At 35.0% G+C, this 23,716-nt stretch overlaps 1 protein-coding gene across 16 annotated transcripts in view; it reads left to right on the top strand.

Moving 5' to 3' along the window:
* Nucleotides 1-23,716, top strand: part of LOC124307831 (casein kinase I) — a 56,758-nt gene that overhangs the window by 15,108 nt on the left and 17,934 nt on the right. The gene's annotated exons all lie outside the window — the stretch shown is intronic.

The raw sequence follows: 23,716 nt of genomic DNA, 5'->3' as shown, positions 1-23,716 counted from the left end.
ACAATCGTATAAAAAATCGCGAGCGTTGAATTGGCATGGAATGCCCCATATATATAGAGAGTAGAATTTTTATCACGGTATTTCAAGAACTGTGTCAAGAAAATCGATCATCCCCGTTGTCACAGAGTGGCGCAGCAGATAAAAGTGTCCGAAGTCATTCTCCAGAGTTGAAATCTCTTTTCCTTCTTTTTTCCCCTCTCATTTCCAGTGCAATGGCGTTTACCCTTTTGTTTCGTTTTTTTTCTTTCATATTATTCTCGACGGGGAAAAATATTTGCCCGTCGTATTTCGCAGCGCATATTCTAGGCACCATGAGAATGAATTTTAATATCACGATACGCAAGCGTTTTGAGCGATTTTGTGTCTCTGCGTATCTTTGTGGTTTTTTTTTTCTTCCTTTTTTTTCTTATCGTTCTTTGCGCGAAGAGAAAAATAAGAATAAAGAAAAGGTTAGCCGTGTAGTGTGCGTTATACGTATACTTTGATCTAATGAATTACATAATCACCACGCTACTCGATAAAGAAAGAAAAAAAAATAAATAAATAAATAACAAAACGTCGTTTCACGTAACATTTAGCGGTTTGGCTTATATGATTTGTGTCGCACAAACGTATATAGGTTTCGTTCAAGTGGAAAGCGTTCGGAGTTGAATTAAAAGAAAAATTACGGAAAAACAAGAATTGACGAAAGAAACAGAAACACTTTCATAATTCATACTGTGTTGAATCAGAGGGTGCGTAAAGTTTTTCTTTCTTTCTTTTCTTCTTTCGTTTTTTTTTTTTTTCAAAGAAAATAAACAACAAGAAATGGCGTATTTTGAGAATCCGCAATTTGGCGTTAAAACTCTAAAATAACCCGTCATTGTTTAAAGGTACGATAGAAGTTGGAATAATTTTTTTTTTTCTAGCAAACTATGAATGAAAATGAACACTCTACGTTCCGGCAGTTTAAAATTTTTTTTCATTTATTCATTATTGCAGAGCGAGCAGTCGGTTGGTAATTATTCGAAATTTTTGACAGTCGATAGCTGAAAATCCAACTAGTGAAACGATAAACAAAAAAAAAAGAAAATCGACGATTTTAAGACATAGTTTTACGTTGAAGAAAAAAGTAACATGTATATATTATGTAAAATAGATCTGCGATGTAAACTTGCTTGTATTTACGTACGTGGATTCCTACCGACGCATGTACGTTGGGTGGGTGATTCGATTTTTGAAACGTTCTTATATCGTACGTACACACAATTTATCGTATCACAGCAGTCGTGTACATGTATAATATAACGATCGTCCACCTTTAAACAATCTAATGATAAAATAATTCCGCCGCTGTTATTGCCGTTAATGTTATGTACTGTTGCTTTGCCCGTGACACGATTTTATTTCAATCGATCTCTCGCGAACGGTTCCGTCGATGTGTACTACAGATATACCAGGGTGGCACATTTTTATTTTCAACTTTATTTATTTTGTTTGTTTTTAAAGGTGCTGCTCGAAAAATTTGTCACATATATTGGAATAAAAACAATTGTCGTAAAATCTGGAAGAGATTGTAAAATATATAGATGTCGCTACCAATTGTTGAAATACTTTTTATTTATTTTCAGTTTAGTTTTTTTCGTATCGTGGTACAATTTATCATTCACCCAATCAACGGCAAAGTGAGAATAACAATTTCACGATTGGCTGTTCCCGTTTTTTATCCGAAATATTAATCGTTTCGGAGATATTTGGATGACAAGTTTTTGTTACAGAAAGATAAGTTTCGGTACTGATTTTTATTAACAATTATTATTAGTGTTATACTTGTATAATAATAATCATGTGATATAAGCGATTTGTTATTGTAACAAGGCAGGGTTTGTTCCACGAAGGAAAATATTTACAATTATCTCACGGGAAGTAAAGAATTGTGAAATTCAAATACTCATTTTTTTTTAAGGGGGTGGTCGTGGTCGATTTCGACATTGACCTATATATATCCAAACATCTAAGTCTACGTATTTCAAACGCGAGAAAGGCAGCTTAACAGCCCAATCACATACACAATTCTAGCCAAAAACACTCCAACACATTTTCAGTTGACGCTGAAATAAAGAAATTGCACGCTTTCTACAAAATCTTTATTTCTGTGTCAAATGAATAATCTGATCGCAATGAAAGTCGCGTAAAATTAAAAACATTTCACGTAATCTTTGATTTCAAGGATCTGCGGAAAAAGAAAAAATGATAAATGAGAATGAGAAAAAGAAGAGAGAGAAATAAAAAAAAAAAAAGAATTGAAGCAGTTTGAAACATATTACACGACGAATGTATAACCGTCGTGTCGTAATATCGCAGCGCAATAACTTGTGGGATCAACATTTGCTAGACAAGTTAATAACATCGACGGTGTGTGTTTGTATCAAGTATGAAAGATTCGGCGATGAGATTAAGGAGATTTTCGGTGTTGGGTGGGAAAGTATAGGAAGGCCGTTGTCTCGACGTCTTCTGGCCGGTATAATATAAATAAAGCAGGTAGGTTTAAGGCAGCGGGTTGTCGGGTCGATGGATGGATAGTTGGTTAGTTAGGTAGCAAACCTGTCTGGTCGTGCAGAGAAGTGTGACTCATTGTCAGAGAAGGAATATCTTGCCGTGTGCCGACGAGACGCGACCGCAAAGCCGAGTGAAATGAACTCGAGAGACAACGAGAGTAGTTAATTTATCCAAGAACTATTTAACCACTGACGGGGAACGCCTCACGCATCATCCTCCTCACCACCAGCAACAACTATCTACTCGACGTCGCATCGCATCGCTTTGACGATGACGATGACGACGATGACGATTATAGGAAAAAAACACGGGCGGATCATCATCCTCGTCGTCATCTTCTTTTTTCTTTTCAACATTTCTACTTTAAATTCAACATTTGTATATTATGATTATACTTGGTCATGTTTAATAACGATGAATCGGCTGCTGCGGGTTGTTGAACCGTTTGAATCGAGTGTTCCGTAACTAAATGGTATAATTGTTTTTTTTTTTTCAAATCTCACGCGTGGAACAACGTCAGTATATTTTACTGTGGAAATTATTATGAACAAATTCTAATCACGCCAGCTGTTGAAAAGTGGTTTGGCTAATGAAACGTTGTAAATTTTCTCTGAATTTTTGATATTCATTTTGAATGTAGACTTTTTTGATGCAACAAGTCGCGATAGATGTTCGTTAATAACATCTATGATGGAAAATTTGATCAGTGTTTTCTAAGAGAAATTTCGAGCTATAATGAATGAGAAAAATTATTCAGAAAAACATTCAAATTTGAATAAAAAACGACAGAGTTTAATCATTTCGAACCTCTGGATTATAAAACCGGTTTTATAAAGTTTTTACCAACTTAGCTGGCGTTATTCAAATTTGCAAATATAATTCCCTGTCTGATAATTGCCGAAAAATTCTCAAAACTTCTGTCTTTCACCTGGAAGATTTCTAGACCGGTGTCGTGATGAAGTTGGTATAAAAAAAAAAAGAAAGTTGAAGTTCGGTCTAGAAATGTTCCAAGTAAAAAATATAAGTTTTCATATTTCTTTGGGCTGTTATCAGACCCTTCAATCAATGTTTTCTTGACCGTAAAAATTGAAAAAAATTTTAAACAAAATTAGAAATTGGTGAGAGTCGGACGTTGATCGGGTTCGGATGGAATTTCCCATATGCAAGTGCGGTACCTACGGGAGAATTGTTGTTTCGACAAGCTTACAGGGATTTAAAAAATACGATGACGTCAAACGGAAATTTTTCTTCTCATTATTGCATGTGATGTGTAGGATGATAAAATTCTATTTTATTATTCTTTGAAAAATCTCGTTACAATCTGTCAACGCTTTTTATATCTGTACATGTAGTATAACAATACCCACTTCCGGTGCATGCTGCTTACGTGCGTACATTATTTTCTTCTTTTCTTTTCCTTCTTCTTAGAATTTTCTCTCTCTCTCTCTCTCTCTCTCTCTCTCTCTCTCTCTCTCTCATACCGTATACATTAATTGTCATTTTTTATTTTATAAAAATAATTTCTCAAATATTATGAAGCTGTAGACATTTTCGCGGCAACTTTATAAATCTATACACTGAGAAAAATTTCATTTCTTACAGTAACTGGATAAATTCAGTAAAACAGGTATCGTTGAAGAAACTGTTCGAATATTGTTGGAATTACGAAAAACGAGGTACGCCTAACCATTTTGCGCTATCGTCGATCCTTTTTTGGTAATTGCAGCGCAAAATCAGTTTGCGAGGCTTACTCGACTTTTTTAGTCAAACAAGGCTTTAACGTCAATTTATCGTCGCGCAAGCATTAAATTTTCGCAACAGTTGAAAGAAAATATAGCAACAGTGATCGTAACGAGAAAGAATAGCAACGGATACTAGACTTCTGGTAACAGCTAGAAAACTAATTTTCATTTTCTACGTAGAACTATATTTTTCGATTGTGGTAAAAAATGAAAATAGTCAAGGACCGAGCGGTAACCGGAACTAAAAATTTCTCTCACAAGTGTAGTTGAAAATCTTCGGGTCCCTATTTGATATTTTTCAGACGCGCGGCAGGTGAAGCAAAACACGTTTACTCGCATCAAAGATACGTTTCTTTTTTACATTCAATAATTTATGTATACAGGTGCATCGTACATATATAATTACTCGTTATCGTACAATATATACATATACACATGATTTACAGTTTTTCTTTTTAGTTCGGGCTGATATTGATTTAAAAACTGTTGTTGTTTCTCTCCTCGGTTTTTTTTTCTGTTTCTTCTTTCTTTCTTTTCCTTTTTTTTTTTTTTATTTTTACTTTTAAAAATTTTTTCGTCTACGTTTACTTTTATTTATTTGCTCCTATTGCATAATTGAATTTGTGTCTGCCGGTCCGACGACGCGGATGAGAATTTGTTCCTAGATCTGCGAATGCTGAATATTACGCAATAACGTTTGAAAGCAATCAGCTGCCGGGTAAATTAAATCTCCGAAGACGTCAGCCTGCCGTTTTCTTTTTTCTTTTCTCTTTTTTCCCGTCTCCTCTTTAACGTCATATTGCTTTATTTCTTTATTTTTATTTTTTATTTTGTCAATTCCTTCCTCCGTTCTCTCTATTTCTCTCGCTCCGATTTATCGCCAATCGCCTTGTAATTAATATAATCAATTCGTCCCGCCAGTCGTTGCCCTTCTTTATTATTGTAACGTGTCGAAATTGACTTAAAGCCGGAAATATCAACATTTGCGCACTTGAGATTTATCAACATACACTTATCGTGTGCAGGCAATCGTGCCAAATCAGTTATACAGCGTAATTGAAATTAGGTTCGTTTACAACTTTCGTTGTAACAATATCATCAAAGTTAATTGCATTCAATTTGTATATTCAATGAAGTTATTTTACGAAAAAATTTGCTTGGCTATCGGTTCACGTTACGTGTTCATATAACGGATAATGCATGCGCGTGAATGTATCGACGTCATACATACGGACTGATTGAAATTAATTCGAGCTAATCAACTGCAATAACTTGTCTCGATGGCAATTCGGATTAACATCAATATCTGCAAAAGTTCAAAGATACCGGCACTCAAGTATCGTGGAGTCAATTATCGCCTTCCGATCGATGGTTAAAAGTTTGTTCAATTCGACGTTTCTGTTACAACGTATTATCGAATATTTCTGTTTGAAATTCACTTTAAACGCATCTAATTTCCACTTATTTATTACTTATAACTATATTATGTCGAACAAATATTTGCAAAAATCATATCTATATATACCTATGTATACACGCAGTATTACACACGTAAGTGTAATACGTACTCGTGTGAATTCAGTTGTATACCGAGTTCGGATTATTAGCAGATTTATTTCCTTTTTGTTTTTAGTTTGTTCTCGATTTTTATTACCATTTTTTTTTTTTAAATAATAAAAAAAAAGAAACCAACTCTCGTACATTTTGACCGTGAAAATGTTGCTTTCGAAAATGATTTTCGAACGTTTCAAGTCTTCGGCGTGTGTGCCGTGGTATAGAAGATTTAAATAAAAATTCTATTTCTAATCAAGGTTGATAGCGGAGGGAGGCTGTACATACATACATGTATACGAGTACGTGACGAAAATGCACACCTTGAGTTTGCTTGCCTCAACGGCAATTAGGTGGTACGAGGAATTTTTCCCTTTTTTTTTTTTTTTCAAAAACCTTTTTTGTCATCTTTTTTTTTCACTTCAATTTCTTATTCCATTACTTTTTTCTTTTTTCTTTGTTTTTCTTCGCGTGCTGTTTCGTCGCGCTTTCAAGAACATCTTGCTTATCCACCTGAATATAATATACATCAATTATTTCATTAATACACAATGTGGCGAGAAGACGGTTATATCGTAAGTTTAGTGCAACAAACGTGCCGTACAGTGTATAATTTATTTATGCGTTATAATCATTATTATTATTATTTTGCGCTGTTTGGAAAACATATTGAGAATTAAATCCTTTTTATTTCGAAGTTATGAGGAAGGAATACACACACAAAAAAGACGAAAAAAAAAAGAAACCAGATAACAGAATACAGACGTTGAAAAACGCGTCTTAAAACGTGAAACCAAGTGAACCAAGTCGCGGATAGAGAAAGAATGTGTATCCATCGATATTGTTTATAAAAGAACCTTCCGCTTACATGCATTGTTGTGTTTTATACGTTATGTGTATAAATTTTCTCGCGCGTGTGCGCAAATGCGTTTGACGATTTTGCTCGCGGATATCCACGGAATTGATTACATTCTAGTGTAAATATTTACCTTGTATTATGCAAGCGCGAAATAAGAAGAAGACGAAGAAGAAGAAGGCGGCACGATACATACGCTATAAAAATAGGTCGTATTTGAAATAATAGAGGGATCAATCTGTATATATTATTATTCTGTAGTGTATAATACAACACACGTTGACTGTACTACTCTACCTACATAAACGTGCAGTTATTGGCAGTTGTATTTATACTATATGTTTGTGCGACATCATTTTTTTTTTTTACATTTGTCTGTATTTTGCTTGGTTTTTTTTTTTTATACGTTTATGAAGTTACAAACAGTCGCAAATCACTAATTTTCGATCGATTTCAGACAAGATTCTTATTTTTTATCTCCCACTTATTTATTTTACATATTTCAAATTCGAATACTTGTTATGACAGCTATAAGTCAAGTTTCACGGTTGAATCTTGAACGTGATGTAAAAAACTGTACGCTATTACCCTAAATGCATAATTGAAAAATTGTCGTACATAGAACGACGAAATTGATATGTTATTGATTTAAGAATAATATCTGAGGATCGATTTAAAAATCTATATATTTGTATAGATAAATAATTGAACACTAATTGACGATGCGGAGAATTTAACGAGTCTAAAGAGTAGGGGGGAAAAAAGTACGAAAATTAATGCTATTCATTATTGATTTATTATATCATGTTTGTTGACCTATACATGTATAATACAATACAAACACAAACCGCAAGTTGGTCAAATATTTTTTCTTATCGACTAGCTGCCGCACAATTTACGAGAGAAGTCTGATAGCGTAAGAACGAGTCTGTCCGTCTATCAATGTTGACCCGGAACTGTTCCGCTCGCAACGGGCTTTATTTTTTTTCTTTATATTCCTTTGATTTTTCATTTTTCAACCTTGTTACGTTAGATAATTCTCCTCCGTGTAGTTTCAGGGCTTATTCAGCCGCGTACGGCATTGTCGACGAGATAATAACGGCGAGTTTAGCTTATAGCTGTACGAATGATAAAACCTCCGCTTGTTCTTATCTTTCACGAGGCATCGGGTCAACTCCAAACAAAACACACGAGTGGGAAAATTTATTCGCGTAATATATGGTGCATGTGTGTGTATAATGCTAAAACTGTGTACGGATTTTTCTCAAGGGTTTTATTTATGCGCGAAGTATTATATACGAAAATCATAATTATTTTGAAATTACATTAGAGTGAGCCAAAAAAACCAACCTATCGAATCTACGGTATTAAAAGGACCTGTTTATTGAGAAAAAAATTCTTCCGTTTGCAAAAATTTTTAGCTCAATTTTAAAAGGTGTCGTTGGCCATTTGAAATTTCCCATTTGAATAACACGAGAAAAATTTTTTTTTCATCAAACATGCTGTAACTTTTGAACCGTTTGAGATAAAAAAATTTTCGAGACATATTCTCGTAGAGCCTTAAATTTTCTAAAAAAATACTCCTCGGGTTGATTTTCTAGACTGAAAAATTCGCGTACTTACGGGCCGTAAATGTCGAAGAAAAGCAGAAATATGCAGTTTTAAGGTTCTACGATTGAAAATACCACTTTTAAGCATTAATATTCTTTTTAATTGTTGATAAAACTTTGTTTGTTACAATTATGATATTGCTGGCGATTGAATTGCACCACTTGCAAAATAAATTGTTTTTGTTCTTCATTTTTCGTTAAAGTTCGATTATAATTTTGTATTAACGCTATACTGCATATTTCCGTTTCTCTTCGACTTTCACAGCCCGTAATTATACGAAATTGTAGTCTAAAAAATCAACTCGAGGGTCTTTTTGCAGAGAATTTAATGCCCTGCAAGAATATGCTTGGACAATTTTTTTAATGGAAACGTTTTATTAGTTACAGCATTTTTAATGAAATTTTTTTTTTTAGTATTATTCATAGCATGTAGAACTTTTGGCAAACCTTAATTCTTATCAAGTATACATATATACACCGTGTATGTATATGTTATATGTATATGTATGATTGTATTTTATCATGAGCAATCGATTTCTAATCGGGTCAAATACGTAGAGTAAAGATGGAAAACCCGAGAGTCTATATAATTTGTGCCGGCTCGCGCGATAAGTTGCCGAATATCTTTATCTATATAACGGTTGTCTTTTTTCCTTTTTTCGCCTTCTTCTTCTTCTTCTTCTTCTTCTTCTTCTTCTTCTTCTTCTTCTTCTTCTTCTTCTTCTTCTTCTTCTTCTTCTTCTTCTTCTTCTTCTTCTTCTTCTTCTTCTTCTTCTTCTTCTTCTTATTCTTCTTATTCTCTTTATAATTCATCTTATTTCTTTCCCGTCTCTATCCAATTCTCCTTTTCCTTTCCGTTTGACGATGTCAAAAGACGGTATAGGGCGAAACCTCCTCTTTTTTCTTCGTCTTCTTCTTCTTCTTCTTTTCTTGAGAGACTGCCGTCCGTCGATGGTATCGATTCGTAGACCAAGTATATAATACGCGACTGTGTGTATATATATATGTATATATGTGTGTATATATATCTTTGTAGCAAACAAATTCACCAACGTTTTTCGTTTTCGGGGATTTGGTGCTTCCCCCCCACCTCCCTGTTTTTTCTTCAAGTTTTCCGTTGGTTTTTCTTCCATTCATTTATGTATTTATTTATTTTGTTCAATAATTGTCGCTTGAAATTTATCTCGTATCGAGAACGACGATTATAAATGTATGTACCCATACCGCGTCTCTGAATATTTGATAATTGTATATAACCGATCGATCCATTTGATATTATGCCATACGTACGTGAAAAAAGGTGACGTTTCGTTACAGGTTTGACATACATGTACATTTAATTGCTGAACAGAGACAATGATTATTTGAATAAAATATTATATGTAACCTTCAAATTTTAGTGGAGTTACAAAATATACGCATATCTAACAATTTTGATTAAAAAATGTTATTTTTACCTTTGGACAGGTATAAATTATTGATGAATATATTATTTATCGAGGCAATGCCGATGAACAACGTCGCTGTGTGTGCATAAGAGACTAGGTTATATCAATTTTTCGCGTCCTTGATGATAGTTTCAATAATGTTTTGTCAATTAGAAAGAAATGATAATAAGGCGTGAAAAATTTGGCAGCCAATTCAATATCAGTCCATTGAAAAAAAACGAAGCGAATTATTTTTTCCACTTTTTGTGCACAAGGTTTTCAGAATGTGCAAGAAAGTCTGTTCTTCGAACTATAAAGATCCATTTGACGTGTTGAATGGTGCCGAAATATGTGGTTATGGTTAATAATATATATGTAAACTTCACTTGAAAAAGAATTAAATTTAGGAAACGTTGAGGACAATTTACATTACATTTATACTTTTAGTTTTTTATCCGGTATTTGGAAGACGGGCGAAATTATCCCAGAAAAAAATTTAACTCGTGATTAGGTTAAAATGAGAATTGAATTACTCTTATCGAGATTCAATTGGTCCGTCATGTTTACTCGAGTAAAAATGATTCCTCGAATGCTTAATTCTTTCACGTTTCGGTTTCTATTCTATCTTTTATACATTGGTTATACATTCGACGGCGGAAGCTGAGTCGTATTTTTATGGTACCTGTAGTGAAATCAATGAATCATACCGCCGACGATGAGGAATTTTTTTTTTTTTTGAGAGTATTTTCATCCTTCGTTGAGGATTAAACTACTCTTGATTTTGAGATTCAAAAGTCTTTGTTTTTGCGGTCTGTATAAATTATTCATTGCGAATGGTAAATTGTACTCAACCGGTTGTGAAACGTATCAATCGATTCCGGTACAGGTTTAACCGAACAATGTCAACGATTTCGTCACATGACGGCGGAATTTCGTTTGGCTGGAGAGAACCGAATACCATGAAACCGAAGTTAGCAACGTTACTTTAACGACGCATGTTTAGGAAAATCGTTATTACTCGTAACTCAGGATTGTCTGAAATTCAGCTGGTCAATCGTAACAACGAATATATGTTCGTAATTTGAAAGGTTGACCAACTTCTCGAAAGTCGTGCTAAGATTTTACAGCGATTTATTTCGCGATGTTTCTCCTTACGAAATTCATTCTCATAATTTCGTTCGGTTGGAGAGAGAACCTACAACTTTCATAAATCTCCGTAGCGGTAATTATTCACGGCAGGTAAGGGTGGGTGGGTGATGTTTCTCGGCTCAGGATGAGATCGATCCTTGGCCGCCATATCGAGCCGGTCCTTGGACGCGGTTCTGCACTCGGGTTTTTCCTTCCCTCTTTCGAACGACGGTGTGTCGCAATCCATGGCCGATCGAAAGGATCATATGACAGTTGCCATGCGCGCCGTCGAGGAGAAGGAGAAGGAGAAGGAGAAGGAGAAGGAAGAGGGAAAGGAGGAGGTCGTTCGTTTCGCATCTCTTTCCCTTTGGCTACACTGAGTGAAATTTTTAGTTCCGGTTACCGCTCGGTTCTTGACTATTTTCATTTTTTACCACAATCGAAAAATACAGTTCCAGGTAGAAAATGAAAATTAGTTTTCTAGCTGTTACCGGAAAGTCTATTATCCGTTACTATTCTTTATCATTACGATCACTGTTGCTAGATTTTCTTGCAACTGTTGCGAAAATTTAACGCTCGCGCGACGATAAATTGACGTTAAAGCCTTGTTTGACTAAAAAAGTAGAGCAAACCTCAGAAACTGATTTTGCGTTGCGATTGTCAAAAAAGTATCGACAATGGCGCAAAATGTTTAGGCGTACCTCGTTTTTCGTAATTCCAAAAATATTCAAACAGTTTTTTTTTTTTTTTTTTTTTTTTAACGATACCTGTTTTACTGAATTTTTCTAGTTGAGACAACAAACGTAAGGTACTACACGCAACAATGTAGAGAGAGGAAGTGTGTAGTAGGTATAAGGTGCCTACCTGTACATACCTATCGGTCCAGATGCACCGAAGTAAACGCATGGCGAACAACGAACGTGGTTTAAACCCAGACACCACAGGTTGGGAAAACAGAGTGTGTACAAGGCAGAGCCTGATGAATATAATTATCTTCCACGTTGTTCAAAGCTATCGAGGCCAATGTCTCGCTCTCGAAAACTTGGCAGATCGTTTCGAGGCTTTTCACTGTCTGTGCGTCTAGGCGCACAAGTGTTATTATTTTATATATGTATATATATAGGTGTGTGTGTATACCATTCTTCGTTGGTTTGGCAAACTTTGGGATGGATGAATAGGCCGGATACCTCTGAAGCAAAAGTGATAGGTAGATGGGTAGATGGATGGATAACGTTTACGATGTCCGTATAGGAATGTTGGAGTAAATTATAGCCAGATGAGAAAATAATACAAGATAGTAGAAATAAGTATAAATTATAGCGAAGGAAAACTAGAAAAAAGTCAATGAATGAACTCAGCATCGCTCGATCAATAGATAAAATAAAGTAAGGAGGAGAGAAAGAACCGTTTAGAAAATTCCCAGCAGTCTTTTATTTGCGTCAATGATGTTGAACGTGAATTAAACAACACTAATGATGTTGTTATGTGAAGATAAAACTGAGTCTGTGGAAATTCGAATAACACATGCTGATGTATGAATAACTTCAGACACGGGTTTGTAATGAAAACGTTAAAAATGATTGCTCTTTTACGTTTTTGATACGATTTTAACGTGCTAATCTTGAAAGTTTTTATTTAAAAATTGTTGACATCTCAACTTGCGTTATTCCAATTTGCTTCGATCAGTTTCCCGAGATTTTCAGAAATGTTTTTACACTTCATAACCGAGTTTTAGTTATACTTGAAAAACCTTGATAACGTTGTCTCTTTTCCTTCGCTCTTTCGTCTTGCAACAAATGTATTCGCAACTTTTGTGGTTAACCGTTTGCGTCATGATTCGCTGATCGTCTATTTGTACCCTGTCATAATCCGCTAATAGAGAGTGTTGAGCAGCGAGTGGTACCGAAATTTTTCTGACCTCGAGGCGGAAGCTGAAAAACTCTGGTCATACATGTGGCATGAATGACGATGATCATCGCGTGTCTGTCATACTGTCGATATGTGGCTAGTGACATTTGCGATTCCTACACAGCCTGAATTGGTAACTTTTTTTTTTTAGGCACACCTTTGTCTGTCCGCATGCACTAAAGTACTCATGGTTACTCAATCAGCCATTAACGACAGTTACTTTTGGGGTGAATCGGTAGGTACACAATGATTTAGGGGAAAATATACGTCGCGATCTCTTTATTTTGTTAGAGGAGAAAAACTTTTAGCGCAGTTTTCCAGACTAGCGAAAAACACATCGATGTGAAATATTTATAAATAGACGGTTCGACGAAGATTTAGTCGATTTTCTTTTAGATGTTGTGAAACTTGGTTGTCTTTCGGTTTTTTTTGTTATATCGGTGAGTAATTGACGATGTTCCAACGTTGGTTATACGTAAAAACAAACGAGTGATCTACTGCCGCATTGTTTTGTGGTCAAATAATTTCACCTTAAGATTCCACTTTATCGATCGTTTGTTTGACTGTTGTTATTTTGATTATCTCCACTTCCAACTCTTGACACGGAGTTTAAGGATAACGTTTTTATGACGAAGTTATTACGGTGGCTGTAAGGTGAGAAATAATCGAAATATCGTTGAAGCTTTTCATGAACAAAAAAAAAAAAAAAGAAACTAATGCAAGAAATCTCAACTGTAATCATGCGAGGAAATTCAAGGGTAAAATTGAGAAAGGCTTGTTTGCGAACCGCTGCGAGAAGAAGGGACAAAAAGGGGGGCAAGAAACTTGGTGCCGACCGATGCTTTATTAACTTGGACACCTGCCCCGTTCACAAAACACCCTATGCATAAATATTGTAATAAAAAAAAAGACACATTGGTCGTAAGTTGTTACTGGTGGTGCTTCTTCTTTCACCGGCATCGTGTCTCGTTTTATTTCCCCTTTACGGGTCTGCCTAAGCCAATACGTTGCTCGCCCTTCGTGTTCAAGTGTTCAAGTAACGCGGTTCATGTAGGATACATTTATATGTGCTTCACCATGCGGGTTGCAATCAATTAAAAAACATTACGCGTAAAGTACGCGTGTAACGAAACCGTTGGTGGGACGGTATTTTGTATAACTGATAAAAAAAAGTGATCAAAAGATGATTGTTATTTTTCTGTTTCGTTTAAGAACGATTCTACCGAGAGTTCTTATTGGAAGGATTTGTTACTCCTGGCGCGCGCGATTAAACTTGATTAATTTCGATTGGCTGACGTTCGTGCTAGCAGCAGGGAAGCAAACCTTCGCCGACAAGAAAAAATATTCCCTAGAATCGGAAACAAGTAACAGTCGACCGTAATCTTTTGCCTATCAAAAAATCCCCAGGTCCACTATCCATCGGTCATTCTGTCTAGCATGCTAGTAACATTTTTACGAAGTTGACTAAGCTTATAAACTAGACGAGTTTCAGTTGTCGAGAAGGTCCTTTCAAGAAGAATCTCGGTATATACATAGCGCTCGGATCAAAAATTCAAAAAATAAAAAAATATATAAATAATAACGGACGTCTGGAAAACGATTTTTGTTGTTAAGACTAGATGTAATCATATGTATATGTATATATATATACATATCGGTCTAAAAAATCGAATATTTCTTTTTTTGCAAAGTTTCACGTTTAATAGTTGTAGGAAGAGGAAATTAGATGACTGTGAAAATTTGAACCCTTAATGGTGATCTTTATTGGTTCCTGAACGCCATTTTTCGTTTTCCATTTCATTAACACGTGAAAATAGTTTTAGTTTAATTCTGAATTTTGTAGCTCTTTAGTGAAGCAATATACACAAATGTCCGATATATATTTTTGTAGGGAATTCAACGCTCTACAAAAAAGGTATATTGTAATTTTTTTACAACTCAACTATTTCAAAAGTTGTTCAAAGTTAAAATTGAAATCGTGTAAAAATTCACTTTTTTCCAGATTAACAACGAAAATACTAAACTTGTCAAAAAATATCGTGGGTTTCTTTTGCAAAGCATTTCAACTGTTATAAAATCGTGTTATTCGATTAATTTTCAACTTGAGCAAATTTATTTTGTATTTATTACAAGTAATGATATGTAATATATGTAATACTACTTTAAAAGCACCTTTTTTTTTAGCAAAAAATATTAGTACTGATAAAATCGAAAATGAAAAATGGCGTTCAGGAACCACTAAATATTAACATTAAGGACTCAAATTTTCACAGGTGTCTCATTTCCTCTTCCTACAACTATTAAACGTGCGACTTTGATAAAAACGGTCGATTTTTAACACTTTCCTTAATATTTATTGGTACATACTCGCTCGATTATTATTATTATGATACGCGAGTTTAAATAAAAAATTATACCATTGTTTACGATCTTGCAAACATCGAGAATTTATCTTTTACATACACGCACGATATTTGGTACAGTTTTGAATAAAAAAAAAAGAAATGGGTTCGTCGGTGCTTCGTATTGTTTTCCTTTCTTTCTTTCTTTCTTTCTTCATATCTTTATTTGCTTCGATTTAACAAAGTCGTATAGCGGTATCGTTTCGGCAATATTGCCGGGAGCTGAATGTAGCACACGTAATGCCCTTTAGACGCGGTGAACTTGGTCGTCGGATGTTGGTAGAACGCGGTAAGTTTCGGTTGGGGATCGATAACGTCGGGTTAAGGGGTTACAAGATTCGGGCACCAGTGTTCGTTTTGATGCTGCTGCTGCCGCTTGCACGTGGACGAGAGATTTTTCCACCTTCGGGTTTTTCTTCTTTCACTGCGGCTTCGGCCTTTTCTTCATTAATTCGGTTATCTCCGTTCATCCAATTCCCACAGCTGTTGCTGTTATCCCTACAGTTCAATTCCACTATTTTCGGATATTTTTTTATTTATTCTTCTTTCACGTTTTCCCCCTTTCCCATCATTCCGAACAAGTATTTACAAATCATCGTCAATTTCTGCAGCGTGAGATGTGATCAGGTTATCAAAGGGTCCAATTTGCCTACATTTGTTCGATTCGTCTATTCCTTAAACCGAAATCCGACTGAATTTTGCCAACTGAGAGGATACGTTAGATGAATTAAATTGCATAAATACAGGCGGATTTATGTCCAACGATGAATTATTGTCCGTGTAGACATTTCGGCGAAATTATTCGGTATTTGTTAAATAGCCAATCGACGTTTAAGGATTAATGGTAGGGTCGTTTGGCGAAAATTCTTCCGTTCCATTATTACGCAACGTACAATCCGGTCGTCGTTTGTTACAAGGTACCACCTGTTGTCTTGCGATTTGTTTGCCAGCTTGACGTTTACCGTTATACAAGTTATTACACATTGACCATTTTATTATACTTAGATACTCGGCTGCTAGGTAGGCATGCGACAACTTTTGACACATGGATATATATTTATATAGGTGTGCATATCGTACGTATGGGGCGTTCCGTGCCAACTTTGACCAATGCTTAAGCGTACGGCCAATCAGAAATTTGAATAATGTTAATGCTCTAAAATTACCGAGTCGTAATTTTTCTGAAACATATTACAAAAGTTTCGTTTTTACGAGTTAACGATAATATTCCTAAGTTGTTTTCGAAATATCGAACTAATATTCTTTCTCATTACGACGGTGTAATGGTATCACCTCCGATTCTTATTAGTAATATTAAATGATTTTCTCTATCTATTTTATCACTTCCGCATAAAAGAATCGACACAAACTTATTGCTACAGTTATTTGAATAAAATTTGACTACATCAATGAATGGGACGAATTGAACGAAATGTTAATGCTGATGTTGGAGAAACTTTTCATAAATATGGTCATTCATTGATCACGTAAGTTTTAACATCGAGCAGTTCATGAATAGAGAAAGGAAAAAAATTTAACTTGATAAAAATGTTTAAGACATGAAAAATTTATTAATCAAATAAATGTCGATCTTGAAATTGATCGTTTTTCTTCTTATTTCTCTTTAAAAATCGAGTAACACGTTTTAGAATTTAGGCTGGAAAGATATTTTTATCGTTAGAGAAGAAAACTGTATTCTATATGACATTACGAAATTTTCCATAACGTATAAGAATGCAAAGGCATAATGATATTGAAGTTAGTCGCTTTATCGTAACGATTCATGCTGTGGAAAAACCGTTATTTCGGGATTTTGAGACTGTCCAAAATTCAGTAAACCGTAATAAAACAAAAGATACTCATATTTAGCAATCCAAGTTTCTTCAAAATTACGGTAAAAATAAGAAAATAGTGATTTTTTCCTCTACAGTGTTTCGTTACGATAACGTTATTAACTTCAATTTTGTAAGATATTAAGATATAACACGGAACATTCATTTCGTCGGTTACTCAACGCTGTATATTATTATTATTATTATTATTACTGTTATTGTTACATCCGCAATAAGTATTATACAATGTTTGCTGCTGTTATGTCAATTTTTTTTCAAAAGTATTACATCCACGCAGAACTTAATATACGTCTAACATAAATGTCCATCCCCTACATTTAGAGCTGCTGACATTGAGGGACAACGCGATTTTAGCAAGGCGAGAGAAAGATTAATATTAGGACGTGAGGTAGTAGCAGCCAGCTGTTTTGTATGCATATATATTTATTCACGCACAACTGATACATGTGTAACAATCAAGGATAAAAAGGCGGCGGATCTTGTTGCCAAAATTGTTCGTCGCGCGTGCGTTGAGGAATTTTCGACACACGTACCAACATTTTTCTACGCTTGTTTGAAAAAAAGAAAAATATATAATGAAATAAAAAACATGGAAATAAAATGAAAATTTTCAAAAAACAAAAAAATAAAATAATGTCACCTTTCTTCATCAATGGAAAATTGAAAGGCCTTGTTAATTAATGCGTTTATATACGTTGCAGAGAGTGATAAATGGACGGACAAAAAGTATATTGCAGAAAAACAATGTTCGATACGTAGGTAATATATACCTGTAGATATCTGGCATCCACCACCCCATCATCGTCCTCCTCGATGAGAAAATTGTATTTTGGTCTATTTCTAGCAATTCCTGGCTCAAGTCCAGGTCCCTATTTCTCTCTTTCTCTCTCTCTCTCATTTTGACCCGGGATACGACTACGACGTGTAATATCTTGAATATCTTTCTTCTTAACCTGTTATGTATATACATATTAAATTCAAAATTTTTGCAATTATATACAAGACATTTCTTCCGTTCCTTCCTGTTTAAAACATGTGCGGAAGGTATGAGACAAGATACGTGTATGCAGACATTGAGTGTTTTTTTAATTTACCATTCGTCAATCGATCAATGATTTATTATGCTGTTGATGATTGAGAGTAGACGAAAACGAATGTCGCGCAAAATTTTACTGAACATGGAAAAGTATTAAGATTTTATGATTTATCGATTTCAATTTTATACATAAACATATCATTGATTTCCATACAGTGTTTATTATTATCATATGACAACGACGAATTTTTATGTTCCATGCTTTTAAAAGAACCACGTTTGATTTATGCACATTATTATATACATTACAATAAACGTATATTAATCTTGCGGAGTTCGGATGGTGAAGAATACTGTTTGCGTGTGTTTACTACGTATATCATATATACAAACAAGTACATAATTGCGCGTTATGTAGGATGCAGATAATGAGAGAGGCATGCCAAGAATGATGCACCGCGACAGACAGATATTTGTTAATTATTTATACATCCTCGTCTATTTAGTGGGTAGAAAATAAAAACGAACAAAAAAAAAAACAATACAATCGGTTCACCTTAAATATGAACGATATGTGCTGTAGCGTATCTCGTTTATACTGTATTTATGTCGAAGAAATTGAAATTAGAACGTTACGTTTTTTGATACACCCGCAACGATCATCGGGCGAATCGATCGAAGTTTGGTTATTTTATGTCAATTTTCGTTTCTTAAATTTCTTTTTTTTCCCTTTTCACTGATAAATGGAGGAAAAAGGCTCGATCCTTCACTATTCGCTAGCCTTCGCCGCCCTCTTCTCGCTACCCTCTTACTCACGGTTTGAACAAGGGCTTATATCGATCGTATGGAAACGTTTGTATATCTATAGTACACGCATACGTATTCTATGTACATGTATATATTATACAATATACGTGCACGTTTGCACAGACTGTACTATTCTTTCTCGCTGATATATGTATATTTTATCCTGCTCGGAGTTTCCGGGATTATTGGAAAAATTGACAACTAACCGACCGACATACGATAAAGTATATGTATATACAGGGTGGGTAAAAAGAGAAGAAAAAAGGAGCCCTGGGGGGGGGGGGGGGGGGGGCGATTTTAAACGCGAATAAAATCTAATCGTGTTTACCGATTTTCGAAAACTTCTTTTTTCTCGTAAGTAGAGCAACGAGTCTTTCATTTCGCATTTGGAAATCTGGAAAATCTTTATTCGTTTTTGACATACACGCCGTTGAAAATGTTTCTGGGAGACTGAGAAAAAAAAAAGATGATATTAAAGAATGTTCAACTCTATTTCCTCCTGAAATTGTTATTCGATGATTAAATTCTGATATTTTAAAAATTCGACGATATTTTACTTACATTCGATGAAACGTTTCTTGTAAAATTAGAATAAAAATAAACGCTTCAAAGTTGAAATTCTATTTCTGGGAGATATTGTGAAAAAATTCCACTATCAACAAAGTCACCAAAGTAAACGATGTCGAGAACTTTGCCAAAATTGATTCAGTCAACGATCAACCACCAGGCAGTTGTAACGAACATTTTAGATTCTTCGAGATGGCGTTACGGTTGAATTTTTTTTGATATTGGCGAATTGGATTATTACGTGGGAGAGAATGTTTCACTCATCCGTGAAAGTTGATGTCACACGGTCTGTTCTCTCAGTCTTCGGTGCACGAGATGATATCGCATCCTGCCGAACGAGAGTTCTGGGAATTGTAATGAAGTTAGTAACGTTATCGTAACGATTCATGCCGAGGAAAAAACAGTTATTTCGCCATTTTGGAATTGTTTGAAATTCTGCAAACCGTAATAAAACAAAACGCACTCATATTACGAAATTTTCGTTTCTTAAAAATACTGGTTTATTCACCAATGTTTCGTTACGATAAGGTTATTAACCTGAGCCTCGTTTCTGGCAGTAGTAACCGTGAATGGTGGATACATTGAACAGTGTAAGTGAATTCCGCTCCTGAATTGCTTTTTCGCGTTCATCATATCAATTATTAAGAAAACCTTTGAAATATTAAAAATCAACGAAATAAATGAAAAACACAGTGTCGTAAATTGTTGTGTAATCAATTGAACCAAAATAAATTAGACCTCGAATGATAATTTAATATCGAAAGTAAGTTTAACAGTTTTTAATAATAATTTTTTTTCAATCTCCCGGCGACTTTTTCAAAATCCGATTTTTAAGAGCGTGTCCCTCAGCAGCGAATAAATATTATTCAGGTCTTCAAACGCGATATGATATATTCAATATTCTATTAATTTCAGGCAAAAAAAAATAGGTTTTTGCTAATCGGTCAACATTGCAATCGTATACAGGAGGAGAGCCACCGTAATATAAATATACCCATAGTTTTGCGTATGCATATACTGTTAGATATAGCTATACTGTATGTACACTTGGGGACAATGAATCTGAGACGGCTAATTTTTAACACTAGACAGTTATGTTGGCAACACAGGGAAACCTACAGCGCCGAAGTCGGCCGAACGCCGAACAAACTCAATCTCAATAAACGTAACGTAGCCCATGACCGTCGAATCTAACCTGAAAATACCGCGGGGATAACGACTTGTTAGATCGACAGGTATTCGAAAGTTAGATTCGACGGTCATGGGCTACGTTACGTTTATTGAGATTGAGTTTGTTTCACGCTGGGACCGCTACGGCGCTGTAGGTTTCTCTGTGTTGCCAACATAACTGTCTAGTGGAAAAAAATTAACCGTCTCGCATTCATTGACCCCAAGTGTACGTATAATGTAACGTCGTTAACGATGTTGCAGCTGTCGCGACGACGGGAAAGAGAAACATATAATACATATATGTGCATATATAAATACTGTACATATGAATATAAATGATAAAGTGAAATGAAAGTAAAGAACGGTTGAAATATTATACGCATACTTGTATATATATATATATATTGTACGTATGTAGCGAATGACGGTGATTTGTCGCGAGACCGTAAATCGCAGCCTCACCAGACGACGAATATACCCACCTAATATGTACGGGTGTACGTACATGACGTAGCCTGACAAAATTTTAAATCAAATCTATTCCTCGGGTTGTATTTTTTTTTAAATCTTAATTGTTTATCGTTTGATGCGAAACGGGGTGTGTGCGAAATATACAACCAATCTACCGCCGTTTAATACATAGCAGTGCAGATGCATGCTTACAATATTCATGACGTATATGGTTCGGTGTATTGACATCGATTTATTAGATTTGAACATCATGTAACCACGAAACCTCGCGTAGAGATTTAACGTTTTTAATGGCTTCTGTGTGCGCGCGTGTGTGTGTGTGTGTAGGTTTTTCCTCGCGTTTAAACGTACGTATTATTATACGAACGAGCTAATTATTACACCCGTGCGATATGTGCGTGCATACCTGTCATGTACCCTCCCTCAAGGTCAAAGGTAAGGAGGGAAAGCGCGTGTGTTTATACAATTATACCTAACGTCGTATAGTGGAAAATGTTCGGCTGCTGTCATCGGTGCTTTGCTGCATAGCTACGCGAATATTAATCCTCTTTGTTTAATGTGTGTCCATACCTATTACGGTGTTATTAGTGTCCGAGCGTAAGACGATTTTCAGCCGAAACCGTAACCGTAACCGACACTTGTATAGTCGAGTTGAAATTTTGTTAAATTTTCATCATATACTCTGTAATCTTAGTGTTTTTCTTTGCCTCGTGACATATTATTCGACCAGATGAAATAAAAGACTTGAATTTATTAGGAAGCGAATTTATTTTCGGTATGCAACTTAGGTATGGAATTAATTTAGCAACATATCCGACAGTGCCCGACCAGACACGAACGCTGGTTTCGCTCAATTTTTAACAGAAACCAGTATTTTTGGCAAAATTGACCGAAACCGAAACCGTAACTTCGGCCGGTCTTTAATTATTACACATACTTATCATGCATGTTATGCGGACGGCAAGGTTGAGGAATGTCTACTACTCGTACTCTAGGAATAATACTTGTCGTTATTATTGACGTGCACGCGTTCGCGTGTGTGTCATACGTATACTTTGTCATACACGAAATCCGTTTACAGCAGCCATGTATTCTTTGTCGAACTCCCACATATCATCTATGTGGGCATACCGTTGTACGATACGTGTGTAAGTCGCGTTATTGACTAACGAATATTGTATTATACGGTTAGATATATATACATAGTTACATATATAGTTGTGTATAATGTCCCGAAAACGGATCACAGGAGGACAAATTAGGGTCTTGTGTATACATACTTACGTATATACCTGTAACACTATGGAGGGGAAAAGAAAAATATATCGTGTAAAGAGCGTCATAAGTTCATTATTATTTTCCTTACTGTATATGCTTAATATTGTAATCTAATTATACGCAAGCAATGTCTTTGCTGCACGTTATGCTTTTCACGACTTTTACATTACAATATGCATATTACACTCACGTTATACCTATATATATATATATATATACATATATATATATATATGTATGTATGATTTATATATATTATGTATATGAATCACTCGATGCAATAGGGGAACCACAAGACTGAACGATTAATTCTCCGAAAGCCATTACGTAGCCATGATTGATTGAACTTGGCCAAAATTTTGATAATTATAGATTATAGTTAGAGGGTTTATTACGTATAAATATACATATCTCTGAGTGTACAATTTACATGTATAATGCTTGCTGAAATTGTATAAATAACTGAAAACTTATGTTTTTGAACATCAGTATTAACTCCCGTTTTCTCTGTTTTCAGAGGAAAAAGGAAGTTATTGTAATCAACCCGAAAGTAAAAAGTTCATTATTCACTAGATCTCCGAGTTTTCAAATCTAGAGAATCATCTCGAATCATTTTCAGATAGACGTATGTTGCGTACGTGCGTATAATGTGATCAATTTTATCGTCCGACTATATCTCGAAAACGAGTCAACGGATTTTTATGATTTTGGTCTCGATCGACGCGGCTTTTTACAAACTTAGAACCGATTCTATTTTGGCTTTGATCGGTTAGGTGATTTTCTAATTACTTAAATAATAAAAGCATAAAAAAATTAAAACGATGACATCTTCAGTATGGACGAATGAATTTGAATGAAAATTCGTACCCGAAGGTTTGTTTGGGTCGCAGATCACGAATCGAAAGTCAGATTCTCAAAATTTAAATTTGGCTCATACGGCATGCCGGAAAAAAAATTGAAAACTCTTCGCTTCAAACCTGCTTGTTTTTATACGCTTTTCCTCATCACTGTTTTAACATGATCAATTCTTTTTTTTTTCAAATCTTCTTTTTTCTTTGCCGGCGTTCGCATATTAATGTAACACATACACGCCTATGCATCACAAATACCGGAAAAATTGCGAGCGTTTGTTGTGATTTAATTAATTTTTCTGCATAAATACACAGCTGACGGTTGCTTTATACGCAGCATATACGTACTTGCTTGAACGAATACAGTAAATGTACCGCAAAAAAATTATTGGATAGAGCATCCAACGATTCATGGACATGTACAGGTATATTCATTCTTTCATATTAGGCATGGAAAATATGATTTACAAAGAATATATATGTATAATAATTTACGTACATTTATATGTACATTACAATAA

This window comes from Neodiprion virginianus, chromosome 6, assembly GCF_021901495.1.
Source record: "Neodiprion virginianus isolate iyNeoVirg1 chromosome 6, iyNeoVirg1.1, whole genome shotgun sequence".
Taxonomy (NCBI): domain Eukaryota; kingdom Metazoa; phylum Arthropoda; class Insecta; order Hymenoptera; family Diprionidae; genus Neodiprion; species Neodiprion virginianus.
Note: the sequence above shows the minus strand (reverse complement) of the source record. Positions and strands in the feature narration are given on the sequence as shown.